We start from the raw sequence: 18,959 nt of genomic DNA, 5'->3' as shown, positions 1-18,959 counted from the left end.
GGTTTGGACATGATTGAGACCAGTGATTTATGGTCTGTCTCCACTTCAAAAGCTTGTCCACTGATAATGTGACGGAACCATTCGCATGCATATATGCTCTATCTGTGCACAGTTGGCTTCTGCACTTGTTAAAGCCCTTGGGTCTCCATGTGTCATCATGCTGTTGCAGCAGTACTGTTCCAAGGCCATACTGGGACACCTTAGCCAAGGTCCTAGTAAACTTTTCTGAATCATGAAGCAGGTTCTTCAGTTAGGACTCTTCTCATCTAGAAATACTCTTCTTGCTCGTGAGACCAAATCCATTCATTTTGCTGCTCAAGGAGAGAGTTAGGTGGTGCTGATAGAGTTGACATTCAAGGGATAAGCTTAGCCAGGTTAGTCACCATCCACAAGAAACATCTCAACTCCTCTTTGTTTTGCAGCCTCTCCATGTTTTCAAGGGCTGATGTCTAGCTTGGGTCAAGCTTCACTCCCTCTTCCAATATGACATCTCCTATGGAAGTCAGTGTCTTAACACCAAACTCTCATTTCTCTTTATTTAATTTCAAATTGATCTTCTGTGTCGGTCATGCATCATGCTCTTCCTTGGTGGACCCACAGATGATGGGGTCATCCATCATGGTCTCAGCACCAGGTGTGCCCTCAAAGATAATGCGGATGGTTTTATGGTAGACTTCAGGTGTTGACAGAATCCCTTACAGTAACCGAAGAAAGCGATATCTTCCCTCTGAAGTGTTTAAAGTCTCCAACTTACCTCATTAAGCTTCATCTGCTGAAACCCAGAACACATGTTGAGTTTGCTAATCCACTTGGCACCTGTAAACTGGGACATGATCTCCTCCCATGTTGGCAATTTAAAATGCTCTCTTTTGATGGCTTCGTTGAGATCCCTTATGTCTAGACTGCTCCTGTTTTCTTTTTCACAATGCACAGTGAGCTCACCTGATCTGTTGGTTCTTCAATTTTCTGTCTGACATTTATGAACTCCATACATGCTTAAGCTCGTCTCTAAATGTAAACGGAACTTTCCTGCATGCGTGGACAACAAGAGCCACTGTCTCATCTATGTGAATTTAGTGTATACCAGGTAAGCATTGAGCCCCTCAAAGATATCTACGTACTCTTCCATGAGTAAAGTGCTCACCAGGTTCAGCTTTTCACAAACGCCTTAAGCCCCCTTTTACAGGAATGTTCTCTCCGGTATAGTCTCTCACCTTTAACTTAACTGGGTAAATCTTGCTCTTAACTTTGAGAGTCCTGTAATCATCCATGGATAACAGATTTACCTAGGTTCTGGTGTCAAACCTGAATGGATTACTGTCTTACTCACAGTCTTTGGAACAATCCATTTTGTTTTACCAGCACCAGCAATCTGTAAAGACTTCCTCCATTTCCTCAGCAACTATGTGCACCTTTCTCTTGCTAGCCCCAGCTTTGCAACACTTTGTGAAATGATTCCTCTTCCCGCAGCTAATGCAGGACTTACCACAAGCCGGACACATCTTTGGGATGTGCCTACCTCTACATTTGCTGCATTTAATGTTTGAGCCTACACTTTGCTTTGCTTTGCCGTTGCTCTGGGAAACGCCTTGGGCTCTGCCCCTCTGTTTTCACAGCACGTACTGTTTTCTTTTGCCCTGTGCAGCTCCTTAGCTTGAGATTTTGTGGTCTCCACTGCCCTATACATATTCACAGCCTTTTCCAGCATCAAATCTTTTTGAAAGACCAATTTTTCTTTGAGAACATTATCTGAGATCTCACAAACTATTTTGTCTATAACTAACGAGTCTCTCAAATCTACAAATTCATAGAACATCCTCAGTGTGCAAAGCTCAGCTAAGTATTGTTCAAAGCCAAAACCTTGTTTCTGGTCACAGGAGAAGAACGTGTATCTTTCAAATGTGATGTTTTTACTTGGAACAAAATGCTGCTCAAATTTTGTTATCAGAGGGTCCAATATCTCATCAGCTGGTATAAATGCTCAAAGCATCTTAACCGATTACATGTAGAGACATAGATGCTTTCAATTTTTCCTCCACCCCTCCAGCTCTACTGATCACTAAATACATATTGAATCCCTGTTTGAAGCATTTCCAATTATCAGCTAGATAGCCGGTAAACTGCGGAGGTGTAGGAGGACTTAGCTCATCCATGGCTGAATTTTCAGACTCTCACCCGAATCTCTATTAGCAAACTTGGTGAACAACAGCAGCTTCTCTCCGGCCGAACTAGCATCTCATTCTTAATCCCTTTTGGTACATTTACTCTCTGTGTTTAGACCTCACGCCAACTTCTGAACAAACTTATGTTTGTTCTTAACAAAGACAAGCTTGCGCAGGTAAAAGCACTAGCACATTTTATTAACATCAATGACTTCAGCCCAGCTCACCAATGTCACTGCCAGTTCTAGCACACTAGGAACTACAGTTCCTTATTATGTACATACATAATTTAACACATTATTTGACTATTGAATGTACCTCACAAACATCAAAGTTGAACTGTTGAAATCCCAACCTGCCTCGTCATGGCCTTTACAAGTTATTCGTCTCCCTATTCTGCACTTTCTCTGCCACTGCCACACTAACTTCTGCATTCTGCTTATTTTTAATTTCAATGAAATTATGCATGGAATGCTCTGTCTGGATGGCATTCAAAGGTTTTCATTGCACCTCAGCACACTTAACAAGAGAAAACAATCTAAATTTAAATCTAAAACAATAGTCTTTACTGTGAGAAGACCATTGAATTTGTTCCAAGTACACCTATCAGACAGAGGGTAACACATACATTTGTCCCCAGTATCCACCATTTCACTGAAAAATAGAGTGTACCACCGGCCACACAGTCAAAGGGGTACCATCTGTCAGGATGTGAAACCTAGCACTTGGACCCATTTCCTACACCGTTAAGTTCTCACTCCCCACAGTACCCTGGCTATTTTGATGCAAACCACAGCCCTAACAGATTAAACATAACTCTGCCTAAACCCATAGATAGTCCTCATTCCCAATAATCTGTACTAAACCCAAAAATAGCCCTGATTCCCAGTAATCTGTGCTAAACCTGTAGATAGTCCTGATTCCCAGTCATCTGTATACAACCCATAGATAGTCCTGATTCCCAGTCATCTTTACTAAACCCAACAGGTAGTCCTGATTCCCAGTGATCTGTACTAAACCTGTAGATAGTCCTGATTCCCAGTCATCTGTATACAACCCATAGATAGTTCTGGTTCCCAGTCATCTTTACTAAACCCAACAGGTAGTCCTGATTACCAGTCATCTGTACCAAACCCATAGATATTCCTGATTCCCAGTCATCCCTACTAAATATGCAAGTTCTGATTTATAAACATTTACCATTTAAAGTGGTTTCAGATAACTTTACTTATTTGGGTACTAAGAAACATAAGGACTTATTCAAAGTTAATTTTTTACCTTTAATTGACCAGGTTAAGCAACACTTCACTAAATGGTCCCCATTGTCTTTGTCATTGGTAGGTCGAATCAATGCTATTAAAATGATGGTTCTACCTACATTTTTATACTTATTTCAAGCATTACCAATTTTTATTTCTAAATCCTTCTTTGACATTATTGACTCTAAAATTTCTTCGTATGTGTGGCAGAATAAAAATCCTAGATTAAGTAAAAAATATTTACAGAAGTCTAAAAAGGAGGGTGGTTTGGTTTTGGCCAAACTTAAGATTTTATTATTGGGCAATTAATATTTGATATTTAATATTTTGGACACGGTGGCAATACAAAGTCCACAATGGGTAAACTTGGAGTGTAAATCTGTACAAGTTTTTTCATTGGTTTCTATCTTAGGGTCTTCGCTTCCCTTTGTTTTTTCTAAACTGAATAAACAAATGATTAACCCAATAATTAAATATACATTACGAATATGGTTTTGATTCTGTACATTTTTTGGTTTGAATAAGTTCGTTTTATCAAGCCCTATTATATCTAACTTCTTTTTTCAGCCCTCTGTTATGGACCAAGCCTTTTTGTTATTGAAAACGAGGGGTATAACATGTTTTTGTGACTTATTTTTAGATAAGTGTTTCATGTCCTTTGAACGCTGTCTAATAAATATAATTTGCCTACAGCCCATTTTTTAAAAATATTTACAAATTAGAAATTTTTTGAATAATATGTTGCAGTCTTTTCTGAATTCATGCCCAATTGATATTATGGAAAAAAAGTTAGGTTTATCAGAAGGGTTTAATAGCTGTTATTTACGATATGATTATGAAAATACAGCTTGGATATCAGATAAAATTAAGAATGAATGGGAAAAAGAACTTCAACTTCCCTTACCTACAGAGCAATGGGAGAAAATTTTACAGTTAGTTAACTCCTCTTCTATAGTTGTCAAACACGCCCTGATACAATTCAAGGTGGTGCATAGGGCCCATATGTCTAAGGACAAACTTGCTCGATTTTATTCCCATGTTAATCCAATCTGTGATAGGTGCCATTCTGAAATAGCCTCTTAGACTCACATGTTTTGTCTTGCCCTTGCTTGCAGAAATACTGGAATTTTTGGCATCATTTCGACAGATTTGAGTATTAATTTACATCCTCATCCTATTACTGCAATTTTTGGCTTAACCGATGGTGGATAATAGTTATTTATCCCTTTCAGCCCGGCGGATGATTGCATTTGTTACATTAATGGCTAGAAGATCCATTCTATTGAACTGGAAAGAAATTAATCCTCCAACTACATTTCAATGGTTTTCCCAAACTATATCTTGTCTGAGTTTAGAAAAAATCAGAAGCGTCATTTTCGACCCTTCGGTCAAATCTGAAGAAACCTGGAGACCATTTATTCAACATTTTCACGTGAGCTAAACTGACCTTTCCCCAACCTTCTTTTACTACCCCCAGTTATTTGGACAGACGTGCGGAGTTATTGACACTACTGTGTATACCTGATATGATAGCCCAGGTTGGTTACATTAGCTGCTGTTAGTTTGCCTTTTTTGGGGGGAGTTTTTATGTAAATGAAGTATGAGTTTGGGAGGTTATTACATCTGTGTTATCAACTGTTTGCATTTATATTCCAGCCTTATTAATTATGTTCTCCCAAGCTCTCTGTATTCCTTTCTTTTTCTATGTTCTGTTTGAAAATTAATAAAAAGATTTTAAAAGATTCCCATTCATCTGTACTAAATCCATAGATAATCCTGATTACCACTTATCTATACTAAAACCATAGATAGTTTAGATTCCCAGTCATCTGTACTAAACCCATAGATTGTCCTGATTCCCAGCAATCTGCACTAAACCCATATATTGTCCTGATTTCCAGTTATCTGTACTAAATCCATCAGATAGTCCTGATTTACAGTCACCTGTACTAAATCCATAGATAGTCCAGGTTCCTGTCATCAGTACTAAACACATAGATAATCCTGATCGCTAGTTATCCTTACTAAACCCATGGATAGTCCTGATTCCCAGTCATCTGTACTAAACCCATAGATACTCTCAATTTCCATCATCGGCACTAAACCCATACATAGTCCTCATTCCCATTTATCTGTACTAAACCCATGGATATTCCTGGTTTCCATTAATCTGCAGTAAACCCATAGCTAGTCCTAATTCCCAGTCAACTGTACTAAACCCATGGATAGTCCTGATTCCTGGTCATCTGGACTAAACCTATAGATAGTACTGATTCCCAGTCATCTATACTAAACACCTAGATGTTTCTGATTCCCAGTCATCTCTACTAAACTTATAGATAATCATGATTCCGTCATCTGTACTAAACCCATCAGATCATCCTGATTCCCACTCATCTGTACTAAACCCATAGATACTCTTGATTCACAGTCATCTGTACTAAACCTATAGATAGTCCTGATTGCAACTCATCTGTACTAAAGCCAACATATAGTAGTGGTTCCCAGTCATCTGTACTCCAAACATAAATAGTCCTGATTCCCAGTCATCCATACTAAACCCATAAATAGTCCTGATTTCAGATCTGCTGTACCAAACCCATAGATAGTCCTGATTCCCAGTCATCTGTACTAAACACCTAGACAATGCTCATTCCCAGTATCTGTACAAATCACATGGATATTTCTGTTTCCCAGTGAATTGCACTAAACCAATAAACAATCCTGATTCCCAGTCATCTGTACTAAACACCTAGACAATGCTCATTCCCAGTATCTGTACAAATCACATGGATATTTCTGTTTCCCAGTGAATTGCACTAAACCAATAGACAATCCTAATTCCCAGTCATCTGTACTAAACCCATCGGATAGTCATGATTTCCTGTCATCTCTACTAAACTCCGTCCATGCCTTTACCCAACCCCTGACGATCTCCGTTCCTGCACCTGGCACTCTGAGCCTTTCTTCTGTCTTTGTCCCATGGCCTCTCTCTACCATGGCAGAGCAACCAGAATTGACATCTTTGTGTGCACGTTTTGTAAGTCTTCAGCCTTGGCTACGATGAAACTGTGCAGTGGTGGGGCCCACACGAGCAGTGTGGCATCTCACTGGCAACCTTTGTCCTAATGCACCCATCCTGGCAAATGGCCGATTCTACCCTGTTATCCCATCATTTCCTTTGCTGCAAACTTTCTGTCAATGTATTTGCTGCGTTATGTCCTTGAGGATCAAGGGCTTTGTGAGGATCCTGGTTTCTTTTTGGATTTCTTGGGTGCCTTCAAAACCATACAGCCCTCATTGCTGGGGTAAAGCGCCGTTCAATGCAAACTGGCACTTCCATTGTATCCTGGATAATGGGCTACCCAGCTGTCAGATCATAGTTGTGTCAGACATGGCTATAAGCATCACAGGGGCTGTATTGGCTCCCTTCCTGTTCACCCTGTATACCTCTGACTTTAGATACAACACTGAGTCACATCATCTGCAGAAATTCTCTGATGACTCAGCAATAGTTGGGTGTATAAAGGGAGGACGGGAGGATGAAATACAGAGCTGCTGGTGAAGGACTTTGTCAAACGGTGCAAGCTGAATCATCTGCAGCTCAACATCAATAAGACAAAGGAGATGGTGATGGACTTTAGGAAGACTGAGCTTGCACTGCTCTCTGTTACTATTGATGGTGAAGACGTTGATGTGGTGAGGACCTACAAGTACCTGGGGGTGTACCTGGATGACAGACTTGAGTGGAGCACCAACACAGAGGCTGTGTACAAGAAGGGCCAGAGTCACCTCTACTTCCCAAGGAGACTGAGGTCCTTTTGAATGTACAGGCCTCTGCTTCATATATTCCACCAAGCTGATCTTCTATGTGGTGGTGTGCTGGGGCAATGGCATCAACACGGGGTGATGCCAACAGGCTCAATAAGCTGATTAGAAAAGCTGGCTCTGTTATAGGAGTCAAACTGGACACACTGGAGGCTGTGGTAGAACGAAGGACCCTACGGAAAATCTGGGTAATACTGGACAATGTTTCTCACCCTCTGCATGCCACCCTGGCTGAACAGAGAAGCACTTTTAGTAGTCGACGTGTTGCTGCTAAGAATGCTATATGAGGGCATTAGACTCTATAATGAGTCAACCTATAGCCAGGGAAGTGATGATGCCCTCCTGTTAGACTATTTGAGGAAACTTATATCTTATCCTTTCTCACTTCTCTTTTAATATTCGTATATTTGTATATCTGCACTTGTAATGCTACAGTGACTCTGTAATTTCATTTGGGGTCAGTCTATCTACCCACCTTACTCAATAAAGGGTTGGAACACCCTGTGCTGGCAAGTGGCTCAGTGTCAATGCAGTTTCTCATTATTCCTTCTGCTGCACTAACCGTGTTAATGATGGCAACAGAGCTTTGCTTTCTTCCAAGGTGGAAGAGAAGGGAAAGCTGATTATCATCAACATACAAGGGACTGCAGATGCTGGAATCAGGAGCAAAAAAACAGTCTGCTGGGGGAACTCAGCAGGTCGAGCAGCATCCGTGAGGGGAAAGTCTCAGTGTGACAGGAGGAATTAGGTCTTGATGCAAAGGTTTTAACCGGAGTCCTCCAGCAGATTTTGAGTTTATCCATATTTAATCTTAATAGAGAAGGTGGGGGTGTGAAATGGCATTGAACTCAACTGCCAACATCATTGAACCTTTATTGTAAATTCAACCTTTGGAGCTAGATTGATACTTTTGATCTGTGTGTTTGTAGTGGGAACTATAGGTGCAAACCTATCAAACCTGAAACTGTCAGTGTGATGGGGCTGAGTGTGACCTCTGCTGCTGGTAAACAGCCAATCTGCCACTGTCTTATTCCACAGGCACGGACATTGAGTTTGCATGTTTACACGGGCGTAAACGCCCAACAGCAAGCAGAAGGGATCTTGACACTGGGCCCTGATATGGAGCCTTGACTCAGAGAGACGGAGTCTCATAGGTAAACCTTGAAACTGGAGCTAAACTTAGAATAAATGGTTCTAAGCGGTCGGGAAACGTAGTTATCTCACAGGAAGAAGACCAATGAACTGGTGACTAGTGGTTGTGATGCTGGGGTTCTTATACTATAGTTCTAGATGGAAACCAGGTGTGCTGTCATCAAAGCGAATTAGAAGTAATTGGGAAATAAACGGTTGAAACCATGACATAACGGAAATTAGGAGCAAGATCGGGAATAAATGATCGGGATCATGACAATACCCCATTCTCAACGGGAGCCTCCTGGCGATCCACCAGGCTTGTCTGGATTGTCCCGATGGAAATCCTGGATGAGGGAAGGGTCCAAGATGAAGGAGCAAGGAATTCAGGAACATTCCTCCAGGCCGTATCCCTCCCAATCAACCAGGTATTGGAGGCCCCTGCCTCGGCGGCACACACCCAGTATTCACCGGACGGTGTACGCTGGGTGGTTGTCAATGATCCGGGCAGGTGGATGGGGTTCAGCAGGAGGGCACAAAGGGCTGCATGATACCGACTTCAATTGGGAAACGTGGAATGTAGGATGGATGTGCATAGATTTTGGCAGTTTGTGTCGGACTGCCGAGGGGTTGATAATACCCTCAATCGCAAAAGGTCCCAGGAAATGGGGGGGGGGGGGTGAGTTTCTTGGCTTCATTCTTGAGGGGGATATCTTTAGAAGAGAGCCAAACCTTCTGCCCAGGCCGATAACCAGGTGCAGGAATCCGATAGCGATCGGCAATCCTCCGGTTGCGGTCGGCCGAACAGCGCGTGTGTTTTTCCAGATCTTGCGGCACCGGCGGAGATGGGCCTGAACAGAAGGCACAGCAATGTCGTCTTCGTGAGTAGAGAACAGAGGGGGTTGGTAACCGAGGGAGCATTCAAAGGGAGATGTTCTGGTGGCGGTGCTGACCAGGGAGTTGTGAGCGTACTCTACCCAAGCAAGATGGGCGCTCCAGGATGACGGGTTGTTGGCGGTTATGCAGTGCAGTGCTGCTTCCAAATCCCAGTTAGCCCGTTCTGTTTGACAGTTAGTCTGCGGATGAAAGCCGGACAACAGATTTACTGAGGCTCCAAGGGCTTGACAAAAAGATCTCCAAACTTGAGAGACGAATTGGGGACCCCGGTCAGAAATAATGTCAGAGGGAATTCTGTGAAGGCGGAAGATGTGATGAACGAGAAAGTCGGCAGTTTCACAAGCTGTAGGGAGTTTGGGAAGGGCTACGAAGTGCACAGCTTTGGAGAAGCGGTCCACCACGGTGAGGACGGCAGTGTTCCCATGGGAAGGGGGTAGTCCCGTAACGAAATCCAGAGCAATGTGAGACCAAGGGTGGCTAGGAACAGGTAGGGGACGAAGCAATCCAGCAGGTGGTCGGTGGGAGGCTTTTCCATCGGCACAAACAGAACAGGTGGAGACAAAGGAACGGGTGTTAGCATCCATGGAGGGTCACCAGAAATGTCTCTTCAGGAGGGACAGAGTCCGATCGATCCCGGGATGGCAAGCGAAATGAGACGTGTGCCCCACTGGAGAACCTGAGATTGAACGGAATTTGGCACAAAGAGGCGGTTGGATGGTCTGTTGTCTGGGTCAGGTTGAGTCCATTGGGCCTCTCTAACTATGGCCTCGATCTCCCAGGTGAGGGCAGCCACTACACAGGATGGTGGAAGGATGGTCTCAGGGTTGGGAAGGCCCTCCTCAGAAATGTATTGACTGGAGAGAGCATTGGGCTTCCTGTTCTTGGACCCCGGATGATAGGTGAGCGTAACTCTGAAACAGCCAAAAAATAATACCCAATGGGCTTGGTGGGAATTCAGGCGTTTGGCGGTTTGAATATATGCGAGGTTCTTGTGATCGGTCCAGATGATAAACAGATGTTCCGCTCCCTCCAGCCAGTGCCTCCACTCCTCCAAAGCAAGTTTGACCACCAGTAACTCTCGGTTTCCTACGTTGTAATTTTGTTCCGTAGGGGACAGCCAGTAAGAAAAGAAGGCACAGGGATGAAGTTTTTGGTCAGGGCCTGAAAGTTGGAAGAGGACCGTTCCCACCCTGGAGTCGGAGGCGTTGACCTCCACAATTAATTGACAAGAGGGGTCTGGTTGGACCAGGATGGGAGCGGAGGTGAAACGCCTCTTCAGCTCTGAGAAGGCAGTGTCTGCTTCGGGGTCCCAGTGAAAAGGGGTCTTAGGAGAGGTGAGTCAAGTAAGGGATGCTGCCACCTAGCTATAATCCCTGATGAAACAATGATAAAAGTTTGCAAACCCCAGAAATCGCTGGAGTTGCTTGAGTGTCGTAGGTGTAGGCCACTCCGCCACCGCCCGGATATTTTCGGGATCTGCCCTCACTTGCCCGCTCTCGATGATTTACCCTAAGAAACTGACAGAAGGAACGTGAAATTCACACTTATCAGCTTTTACGAATAGTTTGGTCTCCCAAAGCCTCTGCAGGACCTGATGGACATGGTGGGTGTGTTCCTGAAGACTGCTGGAGAAGATTAAGACGTCATCCAAATAGACAAAAACGAAATGGTTAATAAAATCTCTAAGGACATCGTTTATCAGAGTTTGGAAAACTGCGAGGGCATTGGCAAGGCCGAATGGCATGACCAGGTATTCGAAGTGACCAAGAGGGGTGTTGAATGCTGTTTTCCACTCATCTCCTTCCCTTATCCTGTCCAGATGATAGGCACCTCGTAGGTCCAACTTGGAGAAGATGGTGGCTCTGTGAAGTGGTTCGAAAGCAGAGTTGAGAAGGGGTAGTGGATATTTGTTCTTTATGGTTTTGCTATTTAGGACTCGGTAGTCAATTCAGGGGTGCAGTGAGCTGTCCTTCTTCCCCACAAAGAAGAAACACAGAAAATAGGTGCAGGAGTAGGCCATTCGGCCCTTCGAGCCTGCACCGCCATTCAGTATGATCATGGCTGATCATCCAACTCAGAACCCTGTACCTGCTTTCTCTCCATACCCCCTGATCCCTTTAGCCACAAGGGCCATATCTAACTTTCTCTTAAATATCGCCAATGAACTGGCATCAACTGTTTCCTGTGGCAGAGAATTCCACAGATTCACCACTCTCTGTGTGAAGAAGTTTTTCCTCATCTCGGTCCTAAAAGGCTTCCCCTTTTTCCTTAAACTGTGACCCCTTGTTCTGGACTTCCCCAACATCGGAAACAATCTTCCTGCATCTAGCCTGTCCAATCCCTTTAGAATTTTATACGTTTCAATAAGATCCCCCCTCAGTCTTCTAAATTCCAGTGAGTATAAGCCTAGTCGATCCAGTCTTTCTTCATATGAAAGTCCTGCCATCCCAGGAATCAATCTGGTGAACCTTCTCTGTACTCCCTCTATGGCAAGAATGTCTTTCCTCAGATTAGGGGACCAAAACTGCACACAATATTCTAGGTGCGGTCTCACCAAGGTCTTGTACAACTGCAGTAGAACCTCCCTGCTCCTGTACTCAAATCCTTTTGCTATGAATGCCAACATACCATTTGCCTTTTTCACCGCCTGCTGTACCTGCATGCCCACTTTCAATGACTGGTGTACAATGACACCCAGGTCTCATTGCACCTCCCCTTTTCCTAATCGGCCACTGTTCAGATAATAATCTGTTTTCCTGTTCTTGCAACCAAAGTGGATAACCTCACATTAAATCCACATTAAACCTGTGCCAGCAGGGGAGGATGAGGGTCGGATAATGCCCGCCGCAAGAGATTCATTTAAGTTTCCCTTGCTCCATTGCTTCCCTTTCTGGTCGGGACAAGTTAGATAGTCGACTGGTGGGTAGAGGAGATCCGGGAAGAACGTCGATAGCACAATCATAAGGGTGGAGTGGAGGCAGGGAAAGAGCCCGTTGTTTGCTGAACAACTCCCCAGATTGTGGTACTCTGCTGGAACTTTGGATAAGTCGGGAGTTTCAGCGGCCGATGAGGTCGCAGTGACTTTCACAGGGGAAGGGGCTGATTGAAGACAAGTGGAGTGACAGAACGGACTCCAGCTGGCTATCTTCCCAGTGGACCAATCAATGTGGGGATTATGGCAGCTTAACCAGGGGTATCCAAGGACAATAGGAGCTTGAGGAGAGGAAATCAGGTTAAATTGTACCTGCTCCCGATGGTTCCCAGAGGGAATAAGAGACAGGGGTGGTGTGCAGTGAGTGACTCGGACCAGAAGTCTACCTTCCAGTGCCTGTGCTTCCAGAGGGGTACTCAACGGCTCCCAAGGAATTCCAGCCCGGGAAGCTATGTCTTTATCTAACAGATTTCCCTTGGTGCCGGAGTCCACTAGAGCTGACAGAGGCAGGGACTGTTGGTTGTAATTTAACACAGCTTGGATCTGCATCCGGGTTTGGGGGATGGAAGGGAATGTTGTCTGGCTCACCAGGGTCCCCCTTTCTACTGTTGAGCCCTCCCTTTAGGCCAAAGGGAACAGGTTGCACGGAAGTGGCCGGACTGGCCGCAAAAGAGTCATTCCCCCGATCTCAATCTCTGGAGCCGCTCTGTGGGAGAAAGCCAGTTCTGTCCCAGCTGCATGGGTTCCTCTCCCGGGGTGGTGGAAACGGCCGGGCTGAGAGCTATTCCAGGAACAGGAGAAGAGAGGATTGTACTAGTGGGAGATGGTACAGGGTGCCGTGGAGTAGCTAAAGTGGGTGGATGACCAGTTCTCTCCCTATAGCGTTCTCGAAGACAGTTGTCCAGCCTGGTGGCTCGGGAGATCAATGAATCTAGGCTGTCAGTGTCATCCCTTGCCGCCAACTCATCCTTCACCACATCGCTGAGGCCATTCTGGAATACCCCTTGGAGTGCCCAGAGAAAACAACCCAAGTTTGTCCAGCCTCTTGTGATAGCACATGCTCTCTAGACCAGGCAGCATCCTGGTAAACCTCTCCTGCACCCTCTCCAAAAGCCTCAACAGCCTTTCTATAGCGGGGTGACCAGAACTGTAGGCAACACTCCAAATGTGGTCTAAGCAGTGTTGCCTCCTGACTTCCGAACTCAAATCAGGAGTCATGTATAGTACGTCTTGGATAAGGAAGGATATCAATGAACTAGTTGTGCTGATACAACAATCTCCCAGTCACCATCCTTGATGCCAGACTCTGCCTCCTTCGTTTGAATCCAATAGCTACCAGGCTGGAAATCAAAGCCACCCCTCTGAATCAAAACTATAGCAGTGTGGCCATTCAAAGGTAGAGCTGCAGGCCATAAAACCCGGTGAGGGGTTAAGGGATGAAGGGCTGATGATTGAACAACTCACCAGATGCCACCTTCCATCCTTTACCCCTTTCTCTAGGCTCCTCATTGCAGAAGGAGAGATCAGGCATCAGACCCTGATATTCCTTCCTTCCCCTGCCCTGTCTGTCTTGGCAAGCCAAATCCCAAAAGTAAATTTTGTTCCCTGTAAAAATCCTACTTCAGCAAAACTATTTTTTTCTTAGTCTTGTTGACATAAAATGAATGGCTGTCACATACATATGAACTGTTGGCAACAACTTTTTCTGGTGAATCAAACACAGAGAGGCATATTGACTTCAAAAACTTACTGGAAGTGTTATATCGGAAATTGATGCAATCTGGTGAAAACTGGCAGGCTCACGTTGACTGACTATACCAGAAACAAGTTACCTCGTCACCGAGTGACGGTACGATTCCATCGCTACCTCAACACCGAGTGACGGTACGATTCCATCGCTACCTCGTCACCGAGTGACGGTACGATTCCATCGTTACCTCGTCACCGAGTGACGGTACGATTCCATCGTTACCTCGACACCGAGTGACGGTACGATTCCATCGTTACCTCGTCACCGAGTGACGGTACGATTCCATCGTTACCTCGTCACCGAGTGACGGTACGATTCCATCGTTACCTCGACACCGAGTGACGGTACGATTCCATCGTTACCTCGACACCGAGTGACGGTACGATTCCATCGCTACCTCGTCACCGAGTGACGGTACGATTCCATCGCTACCTCGACACCGAGTGACGGTACGATTCCATCGTTACCTCGACACCGAGTGACGGTACGATTCCATCGCTACCTCGACACCGAGTGATGGTATAGTAGAACACAAGTACTAGGTGGAGATGGACGTTCAGCCCTTTTCTCCATTATTCATTCAGGTCATGGCTGGACAATGCGACCAAGGGCAACATCCTCCAGACAGTTCATGAAACTATTTCTTTCACTTCTTTTACATCATCTTTTTCTTCCACACGTGGTTCTGCTGCTGTTGGAGCCTGTGATCTACATTCTGGCAGTGTGTTTTCAGGCCTGTTCACCGACCGGCACTTTGCTGCCTCCAAGAGGGATCCACAAGGCTTCAAGTGACCTCAAAGCCAAGCACCAAGAAAGATTATGAATTCCAGAGAGTCACGAGCATTTGAAGGAAATATTCCTCATCTCAGTCTTAAGCAGCTGACCCCACATTCACCCAGTACTTTGTTATGGTTAGCCTTCAGTCTGATGAGCTCATCAAGTTTATTGTGACTACTCCCAAAAAAAATCGCACGCAATATCAGCTGCAGAACCAAGTTTATGGAACAGCTTGTGGCCACCAAGTATGTATAAAGAAATCCGGAGTAAAACCCATCCTGGTAAAATGCTTCACCTTGTTGCTGTCTTTAGGATTGCAGAGAGGATTATGGAAACTCAAGCAGGGTGAGTTCAGATGATTACTGTGCTGAATGAACTGCAACAAAACATGAAAACTGAGCAGGAAGCATATACTGACTCCTGTCAGTACCTGTAATATACTTGAACAGGTTTGGTTGCCCTGTTATAGGGTAAATGTGGTTAAACTGGAAATAGCACAGAGGAGACTTACAGGGTGCCGTAGTAGCGTAACGATTAGCATGACGCTGTTACAGCTCGGGGGAGGTCAGAGTTCGGAGTTCCATTCCCACCGCATCTGCAAGGAGTCTATACGTCCGTCCTCCGCACAGGATGCCTGGGTTTCCTCCGGGTGCCCCAGTTTTCTCCGGGAGCTCCGGTTTCCTCCGGGAGCTCCGGTTTCCTCCGGGTGCCCCGGTTTCCTCCGGGTGCCCCGGTTTCCTCCGGGTGCTCCGGTTTCCTCCGGGTGCCCCGGTTTCCTCCGGGTGCTCCGGTTTCCTCCGGGAGCTCCGGTTTCCTCCGGGTGCCCCGGTTTCCTCCGGGAGCTCCGGTTTCCTCCCGCAGTCCGAAGACATACCGGGTAGTAGGTTAATCGGTCATTGCGAGTTGCCCCGTGGTTAGTTTAGGGTTAAATCAGGGATTGTCGGGCAGTGCGGTTCGAAGGGCCGGAAAGGACTGTTTCCGTGTTGTATCTCAAAATAAAAATAAAATAGTGACCCTTGATAAAAGGGTGTGATGAGGGGAGTGAGAAACAGGCCATGCCGGGGTGGCATGTTTGGCCAGCTATCTTTGGCACATCTTCTGTCTGTTTATGTACACATTCCCTTAAGTTCATTCTAATAAGAACCTGCTGTAGAGCAGTTGTAAATAACCTGAAGGTGCATCCACAGCCTTGGCCAATGAAGCCACAGTGTGTAGTTGGCTTAACAGTGTTTATTTAATTAAGAAAAATGTCTGGGTGAATGAGAGGGTTTTGCCCAATGCAGTCATTTTCTATATTTAGAGTATTATGCCCAGCTGTAACAACAAACCACGAGGGAAGGGGAGGCTCACGCAAAGAGCAGACACCCTAAAAATACCCTCCAGGTTTAAATGGGGCGATTCATCAACAATATGAGTAATGTTTCCGTGTTAAGTTACGGCCTCAGAAGTAAAAGCTTCTCTCATTTTGAGCAAACTGTTAGTGGTTTATGCTGCAGACCAGCCCCACACTCCACGGTTCCTCAGAACCAGAAGTCTTCACAAAAGCTTCTGCCTCACTCGAGCCGCATCACAAGGGCATTTTGAACTTCACAGAATGGAAGCCGAGAAAGTTTCACCACAGAATGGAAACTGGGGAATATTGAGCTGATAAAATGAGAACAGCAAAGAGATTCTCTTCCAGTCCCTGGGCTTTGCTCATCAGGGCTAGGCTTGGGCCTACTCACCGCCACAGCCTGTGAGAGCAAACTTGTCCACTTTAGGCAAGACACTGGCAGAGTGAAATGAGTGAGAAGTAACTCCAGCATCCCCCCCCCCACCCACTCACACACACACACTCACTCACACACACACACACACACACTCTCTCTCTCTCTCCGAGACTCCCTTGTCCATTCATCCCTCCCCACTGATCTCCCTCCTGGCACTTGCCCCTGACAAATGCTGTACCTGCCCGTTCACCTCCTCCCTCAGCACCACTCAGAGCCCCGAACAGTCCTTCCAACACCTCACCTGCCAGTCTGTCGGAGTCACCTGTTGAATGCAGGGCTCCTGCTGCAGCCTCCTCCACATCGGAGAGAACTGACTTAGATTGGGGAGGCATCACTCCATCCACTACAGGCAGGATGGCCAACCATCTTAATTCCACTCCTCATTCCCATTCGGAGACGTTGATCCATGGTCTCCTCTACAGCCGCTCGCAGTTTCCATCCAGGTAGAACCTTGATAAATTCCCTCTTTTCCCATTCCCCATTCTAGCTTCACCATTCCCTTCTCTCTCCTCACTTGCCTGTCACCTCCCCCAGCACCCTTCCTTCTCCCTTTCTCCCCCCGCCTATCAGTGTTCTTTTAGCCTTTTACCCATCACCTCCGCCCTCCTTACTTCATCACACCTGCACCCCCCTCATCTGGCTTCACCTACCTCCTCCCAGTTTGTACTCCTACCCTTCCCCACCTCTCACTCTCCTTTCCAGCTCTGATGAAGGGTCTCAGCCCAAAGCATCCCCATTTATTCCATTATCGATGCTGCCTGGCCTGCTGAGTTCCTCCATCATTTTGTGTGTGTTACTCAGATTTTCTGCATCTGCAGAATCCCTTGAGTTTGAGTATTAGGATGGGTTCTGACATTTTGTGTTTCCTGGATACAAAAGCAGCAATGGTACGAAACAGATGCCACATGGCCAAAGATGCAGCGAGGCGTCATGCCACAGTCACAGCCTGGTGCCCAGGTGAAGTGTGCCAGCAGTCAGAGAGAGCACAGCCCACACCCGCCTCATGAACGGTCACCAGAGGCAAAGAGTAAGCTAGCAATGTGATTGTGAGATCCTAGTACACTCACACAAACACACTCACACAAACACAGATACACACACTCACACACATGCACACACACACACACACACACACAGACACACTCACACAAACACAGATACACACACTAGCACACTCACACACATGCACACACAAACACATAGACATACACAAACACACCTGAGCACACACACACTCACACACACACACACACACACACACACACACACACACAGACACTCACACACACACACACACACACACACACACACACACACACAAACACACACACACACACACACACACACTCACACACACACACACAAACACACACACACACACACACAAACACACACACACACAAACACACACACACACACACACACACACACTCACACAAACACAGATACACACACTAGCACACTCACACACATGCACACACAAACACATAGACATACACAAACACACCTGAGCACACACACACTCACACACACACACACACACACACACACACACACACACACACACACACACACACACACACACACACACACACACACACACACACACACACACACACACTCACCTCCATAAGTACCAGAGCTCACCGTCCCAGCCTCCCACTGCCCCCTCCCCTCAGTCATAGCATCTGCCTGGCATGTAGCCTGTGATCGGCGCAGCAAGGACAAATGGTGCATTGAGAGGAGTAAAGACATCTAGCTGCAATTACACAGGTCCCTGGTGAGTCAACAGCTGGAGTATTATATATGGTTTTGGTCTCCTTAGCCAGCAAAGGATGTAATTGCCACAGAAAGTCACCAACATCAAGGACATCTACAAGAAGCAATGTCTCAGGAAGACAGCACCCACCATCCAGCACCCCCTCCAGGCCGCCCGCCCTTTCCTCGTTGCCCTCCAGGCAGCCCGCCCTTTCCTCGTTGCCCTCCAGGCCACCCGCCCTTTCCTCGTTGCCCTCCAGGCCGCCCGCCCTTTCCTCGTTGCCCTCCTGGCAGCCTGCCCTTTACTCGTTGCCCTCCAGGCCGCCCGCCCTTTCCTCGTTGCCCTCCAGGCCGCCCGCCCCTTCCTCGTTGCCCTCCAGGCAGCCCACCCTTTACTCGTTGCCCTCCAGGCAGCCCGCCCTTTCCTCGTTGCCCTCCAGGCCGCCCGCCCTTAACTCGTTGCCCTCCAGGCAGCCCGCCCTTTCCTCGTTGCCCTCCAGGCCGCCCGCCCTTTCCTCGTTGCCCTCCAGGCAGCCCGCCCTTTCCTCGTTGCCCTCCAGGCCGCTCGCCCTTTCCTCGTTGCCCTCCAGGCCGCCCGCCCTTTCCTCGTTGCCCTCCAGGCCGCTCGCCCTTTCCTCGTTGCCCTCCAAGCCGCCCGCCCTTTACTCGTTGCCCTCCAGGCAGCCCGCCCTTTAC

The sequence above is a fragment of the Hemitrygon akajei genome, chromosome 5, assembly GCF_048418815.1.
Source record: "Hemitrygon akajei chromosome 5, sHemAka1.3, whole genome shotgun sequence".
In the NCBI taxonomy this organism is placed as follows: domain Eukaryota; kingdom Metazoa; phylum Chordata; class Chondrichthyes; order Myliobatiformes; family Dasyatidae; genus Hemitrygon; species Hemitrygon akajei.
This window is presented reverse-complemented; position numbering follows the sequence as displayed.